This window comes from Merops nubicus, unplaced genomic scaffold (genome assembly GCF_000691845.1).
Source record: "Merops nubicus isolate BGI_N331 unplaced genomic scaffold, ASM69184v1 scaffold14938, whole genome shotgun sequence".
Classification (NCBI taxonomy): Eukaryota; Metazoa; Chordata; class Aves; order Coraciiformes; family Meropidae; genus Merops; species Merops nubicus.
In genome coordinates, this window is record NW_008625380.1 from 36629 (window position 1) to 43203 (window position 6575).

A 6575-nucleotide genomic window follows, 5' to 3' on the forward strand; every position below is an offset into this window, starting at 1 on the left:
AAAAAAAAAAAAGAAAATGAAGACAGATACACAACTCAAGCTACCCAGATTTCCTGCAAGACTGCCTGTGTATTTTGGATCTGTATTAAGGCAAGAAACAGATGTGGATGATCTTCATTTTTAGAGAGGATTCTATTAAATAAAAATTAAACTAAATTAATTTTATCTTTCCACAGAGTGTTAGGATAATTTACTACATGATGCTTTTGCTTTTTACTTTGTTATTTACTTTGGGGAGAAAAACCCAGGAAGACAAAGTAACACTACTTACAGATTTTGCTCTTTTAATAGCTTTAACTCTTTCTATATTTCTTGGCCTCTGAAATGTTATGGCTACCATCACTCCTCTTCCAAAACAAGCATTGGCATGAACAGGCTTTCCTATTTCCTTGTTGAATCATGATGAACAGAGGCCAGATTAGGAAGAAGTAGTACTCCAATAATACACTCATCACACAGAGATGCCATTCACAGCAGCATCTGTGCTCTCATGAGGACCAGTTTTTTCCAGACATCCTTTACTCTGCAACCAGTCTTCAAGGGAGAGCCACAGTTCACAGACTTGCAGGATGAAAAGGGCCACCTTAGGCAGCTTTTGTGTCAGACTCCAACACACATCACTAGCAGCAGCATCCATTGAACATACACTAAGAAAACAAGCCAGAGATATTTCCAAATAAAAGCGAAGATTCTGGAGCACGTGAAACACTAGCACCAACCTGATTTAACTCCTTATAAAAAAAGTCCTTCCTATGGATTGGTTTAGCACTAAACTGGATCTACTTGCCAGACTGTTTTCAATTTTAAAAAAACCATTAATTTTTGACCTTAGAAAAGGGATGGGTCATTGCAGTTAAGAATTAAGTGGCTATTTTTGACACAATATAGGTGGGTAAGTACTCACGTAAAGATAGATTTGGCCTACAGGAACCTAATTCATGACATTCACCAAGGACATATGCTAAGTCCTGCGCCTGGGACAGACAAAACTCCCTGGCCACTGGCACAGCTTGTGGAACAGCTCTGCAGAGAAGGACCCAGGAGGTCTGGCTGAAGACGAGCCAGCAGCGTGCCCTTGCAGCAATGACAGCTGACAGCACATGGGCTTCCCAGGAGCAGCCCAAGCAGCTGACGGAGGGATGCTGTTACACCACCCCACGCAGCACTCCAAAGACCACAGGCAGAGTACTGTACCCAGTGTGGGATGTGCCAGTATGAGACAGACATCAGTGGACTGGAGTGAATTCAGCAAAAGGCCACCAAGATGGTCATGGGCTGGAACACTTGCCCTGTGAGGAGAAGCTGAGGACACTGGGCTTCTTCAGGCTGCAGAAGAGACAGGTTTTTTTGGGGGGAGGGGACCTAACAGCAGCCTGGTTCTACCTACAGGGGCCTTATCAAGACAACAGAGCCAGACTACTTAGTGAGGTACAAGGTGGGAGACTGAAAGAGTTAAAAAAAAGGCTAATATAACTCCAGTCACAGCAACCCTCATTCACAGAAATAGACTCTGGACCACAGGCTGTCCTCTTGCATAAGATCTCTGTTCTTATTCATTTTAATGAGATGACACACTAAGATCTATTTTTAATTAGCCGCTAAGTCACTTCCAAATGCAACTTTAAAGCCTTGAGAGCCAACAGTTTAGTCATTTCAGCACAGCTATACAAAACCTTGTCATACCAGCTAAAATAAATCCTCCTGGAATGAATACAAAATTTTCATCAACACTTCACAGATAAATAATTTTAAAATACCAATAACATTCATTATACTTTATCATAAAGAAAGGCACATAGATAGACCAGTTGCATGAACTGCTGAAGACCTAAGAAGGTATGAGTATACTAAGGCTGAAAAGCATGCAGTGTTTTAGGAAATACTTAAAAATTCATCTTCTTTATGTCTTTAGGTTCTCACCCCACACTATTTTACCACTGTCAAATAACTCACTTATATACTCATTTGTGTTTCGTTTTTTGGACTTTCACCAGAGATGTCTAAATATTGCATAATGTTGGTTTTAAATCTGTGGATTATATATGGAAATGTCTCCTCTAGAGACATAACTTTCAAGCTTTATGGAATTTCTCAACTCCAGTAAAAAAGTTTTAGTTAGCACGCTGTCACACCAGAGTGAACGCAAACACCTTAGCATTTTTATAATAAAAATGTGAAGTTCCTTCTTTACCCAACTCCATTTCAAACGCTCCCCTAAAGAAATTTTGAAGCATCTTTTACAGTAACACCCTTTACTTCTTTGTCAACAACAAAACATACTAGATTTTTTCCCTGCTGATAAAGGACACCTTTCTCCCCACACACTGCTGCACTCCAAGGAGCGAGAGTATTTCACAAGGGCTCTCATTTAAGGGCACAGTTTTAATGGAAAAAGCAGCCACTAGTTTTGAAAAGAGACGTTTCATAAGCGTCAGGATCTCATGTTAACAAACAACAGCACAGAACACCAGGTTTAGCCACCACCAGTGGTACAACACTGCATCAAGAAAAGTAACATAATAGTCCAGTCTGATTAGAGAAAGCAAGTACGCTTGGATTAGAAACACGAGCTTACCAAAATCCTAGTGCTCAATACTGAGTAAATAAGTGCTACACAGTAGCCAGCCTCATGCTGCTGCAGTGTCCTCATTACCCCCTCTTTGACCCACCCCCCCAAAAAAAAGAAGCTACTGGTTTCCCAAAGTTCAGTTAAATGTGTGGAATTTTCTTACCTATCCCCTAACAAACGCTGCACCGTGGGGCTGCTCAGCTGGATGTTACCTTAAGCCATCTGGCACATAAATACATGTCATGCCATTCACAGAGACCTAAAAATACCTTCTGCTTTTTTGCTGCTGATAAATACTTTCTTCCAATTGACACAGCGAGATTTTCTTCCTAGTAGCAAAACCAGCTCTCAAGGAACCCAGGATTTTCACGTACTGTCTCCAAAGAGGCATGCATTTTGTAATACAGCCCTTCTCTCTGCACATACAGCTTGGGAAACAGCAACATTAAAAAAAAAAAAACACATTGACACTTCTTTTTCACTACATCTCTCTCACATTAAAGATCCATGGAGCTAAATATTACTTTAACAGCCCTCCAGCACTCCACACAAATGCAAAAACGTAAGAGAGCTTACAAGGTCAGCTACACACAAGTAAGCTGCTTAATACCTTTCCCAAATGTTTAAAATCTACTTAGCTGTTCCCTGCACTTTATGTCTGTAAAGCTCATCAAAATAACAGTAAAAATACAGATGCATGCAAAATAATTAGATGAGACACACTTCTACATGAAGAGCTGAAGAGAACACTCACCTTTTTCCAGAATGGTCGGGACTAAAGCAGCAGTGCAAGGTTACATACTGAAAACACATCTACTGCAGTAGCAGTTAAATCCAGTTGGTGTCTTCATTCCCAGTGAACAATAAAACGCTGAGCCTGAAACTTAACACTTTGCTGCTGAGAATGGCTTCTGAGTCCTAACTGGGAATGGGCTAACAAACACTTCTCTGTGACAACAGCCTCCTCTGCCTGGGTCTGCATGAACGCTGCAAGGTTATTTCTCTTTTGGCTGCATACACTGCCCCAAAAGCAATAATCCATTTTTCTATATTTGGGGTTTTTCTTTTTTTTTTTTTCTTTTTTTTCTTTTTTTTTTCAGCTGATGCATGATCTCTATGGATCCATGGATTTGGCAGCACAAATGAGACTGGTCATTTTACTGCCACTCACTAGAGGAGCATAATCAACCAGTGCACTTCTAAGGCTTTCTTCACCGTAATACCGATACAGTAACGCTACAGAAAATGGTCATTCAGTTGTATGCAAGTTTCAATTCTAAAACTTCCTTTACTCCTCATGTTGCAAATCACAAATCATTTTATAAAATTTCCCCATTTTGACTGAAATTTTCTAGGTGAGCTTTCTGCTCATCTTAAAAAATTTTCATCAAAAGTGCTCTAGGCTTTTTCCCAGTCTCTTAAAAGCAAAGTGAAAACACATTTTCCAGCTCTAAAAAAAAAAATAAATTCAGACTTCATTTGTACAGCCCTTCTGCCAAAAAAGCTGGCAGCAAATTTGGCAACAAAACAGACCTCAGTGAAGTACTTTTGAGCGGGACAGTGAAAACTGGGATTGACCACTCTCAGTTTTAAACCTGTGACTACTGACCATGGACACCGCATTTTATACAAGGTGGGGTTTTTTGCAAATCCCAGTTCAGCACTTAGCTCCAAGCAGACACCTGCCATCCACTCACACAGGACTCACTACTGAAATCAACAGCTGTACACAAAAAATACACTAAAGACATTTTCAAACTCAGACTGGAAACTTTAAAAGACTATATCTGAACACATATAAAAAAAACACAAAACTGCTGCCATTAAATTATTACTAGTACTAGAGAACTGGAAACTGCCTTGATGAGAATGGTTACATTGCACCTTTTCCTTTGGCACTGGATTACAGAATTCATAGACCTACAAGCTTACTCCCCACAAGTCATATAAGTCTACTTCATTTCTTTTACTGCAGTTTTCTTTTTCAATACACAAAACCTACATAAAAATACGTTAGAAGTGCCATGCTTGGATCCCAGACCTCTTACAGGCACTTGCAGTCAGATGTCAGAAATTGCCACAAGATAGCACCAACCTGTCAGCTACTTGGTGTAGCTCTGCAGTCTGCCTTTGCAACATCAGTCTAAGATTAAACATCTTTATGGAGCCTGAGTAACGGCTACTAGCATACACAGATACATTTAATTAAAAAAAAAAAAAAAAAGTATCACCAGAACTGAGAGAGAGGTTAAAACAAGTCACAGTTTAAATCTCGAAACTGCCTCTGATAGGAAAATATTTAACTTGTTCTAAACTGCTCAGCATTCCTCATTCCTATTATGTTTCTCCATGCTAGTAAGAGATGGCACTGTCTTGGAGATTTCCCCCATACATCACGTCCTAACTGCATCTTCCTGCGTGGACAGCCATTGTTAAAAAAAGTAGAGCTCAAAGAAGTATTAAAAGCAGGCACTGAACTGAATTCCATGTCCATTCGCATGTCTCGTGTCCAGAAACAAAGGTCATTTGAAGTTTTTCACTCCAAACTTCTGCACAGAGTTCAGAGTCCACGCCATTTGGAACAGCAGAGGAATAAGACTTCCCTTCTTCTCAGTAGGAAAGTGTTAGACTAAAAAAATCTGCAGTCCTTTTGCTTTTGGATGTGTTTTCTCAACAGAAGTTTAGAGTCATTTCTCTGCACAGGTTTCTCTCTACTTCTCTCATTTTCTCACTAATGTCTTCAGCCATTAATGGAAGAGAGGAATCCTAAGGATATAAACCTACTGTGTTCTCTTCAGCTCACTGATTTATAGTTGATAACTTTTAGTTATTGACCTGTATAACACTCTGGTTGAACTATTTGCTCTGCTTCAGATTTTGATGGAATCCTTAGCAGCTCAATGCCTCAGCCTTCACCCATAAAACCTGACTGATGCATTAAGGCAAATACATCAAGAGTTCTGAAGCCACAATAACCAGAGTCGGTACAAAAAGCAAGCAGAGCTCTGGGTTAGAGCAGCAATAGTTCATGCCCTACTTCTGAATTATACCAGCTAACTCACAGACAGGAAACATTCTCTCTTTTTGCCTTCCTTAGTACGACACAGTGCTACTAACAAAGAGGAACCATTGTTGGTACAACCAGACCTACAGGCAGAGTCAACGGAAACACTGTCACCCACGCAACCAAAGCTTACCTTGCTAACTATTGTATTTGGCTGTAGGGTAGGGAATTTTGCAAATACCCAAGTAAGCAGATCTTCTATAGCATGCTTCTGAAAAAAAAAAAATCCAGTTTTGTGGACGTTAGCTGTTAGACCAGAATAAATCACTGGTATAAAGAGATTTTACACTGTCTGTAAGGAAAGCAAACTTCTGAAAGTTATGCCAAAAATTAATTTTGTCTTTCATTCCCTTCTACATGATCTTACAGACCCAACCTCTCCTCCAAAGAAATCCCCCTGAGAAAAGAGTGTGGACTACTCCTTTTCCATCCCTTTTCTTCTACTTATCTATTGCCAGTGTTTCTAATGAGAAAACATTCTCAGGATTTTGATGTTGAAATCACGGATGTTGCAACAAATAAATAGCAGATCAAAAATATATTTTCCCACTTCACTGGGAGCCATACTTTCCAACATACTGCTAGTACAGAAGGTTAGCCTGCAATGCAAAACTTAACCTTTGTTAGCTTTGCAGGTCATGAGTCTCATCATCTGCTTACAAGAGATAAGAGATTCATGCTGACAAAATTAAAGTATTCCAGGAAACAGAAAACTAAAGAAAGCACTTCTAGAAAGCAAGTTCACTAACACAAGAGGTATCAACAGAGACAGTGAAATAATTTGTTCTTGATGTTACACTTCAGGAATTAGCAAAATAGTCAAAATACTTTGACTGATTCATAAACAGTGGTGCATCAAAACAGGATCATTTTGTGCTTCCTGGAAAGGGATCTCTGTTTTAATTAAGGCCACTTCCACGGTTTAAAGTATCCAACTGAATC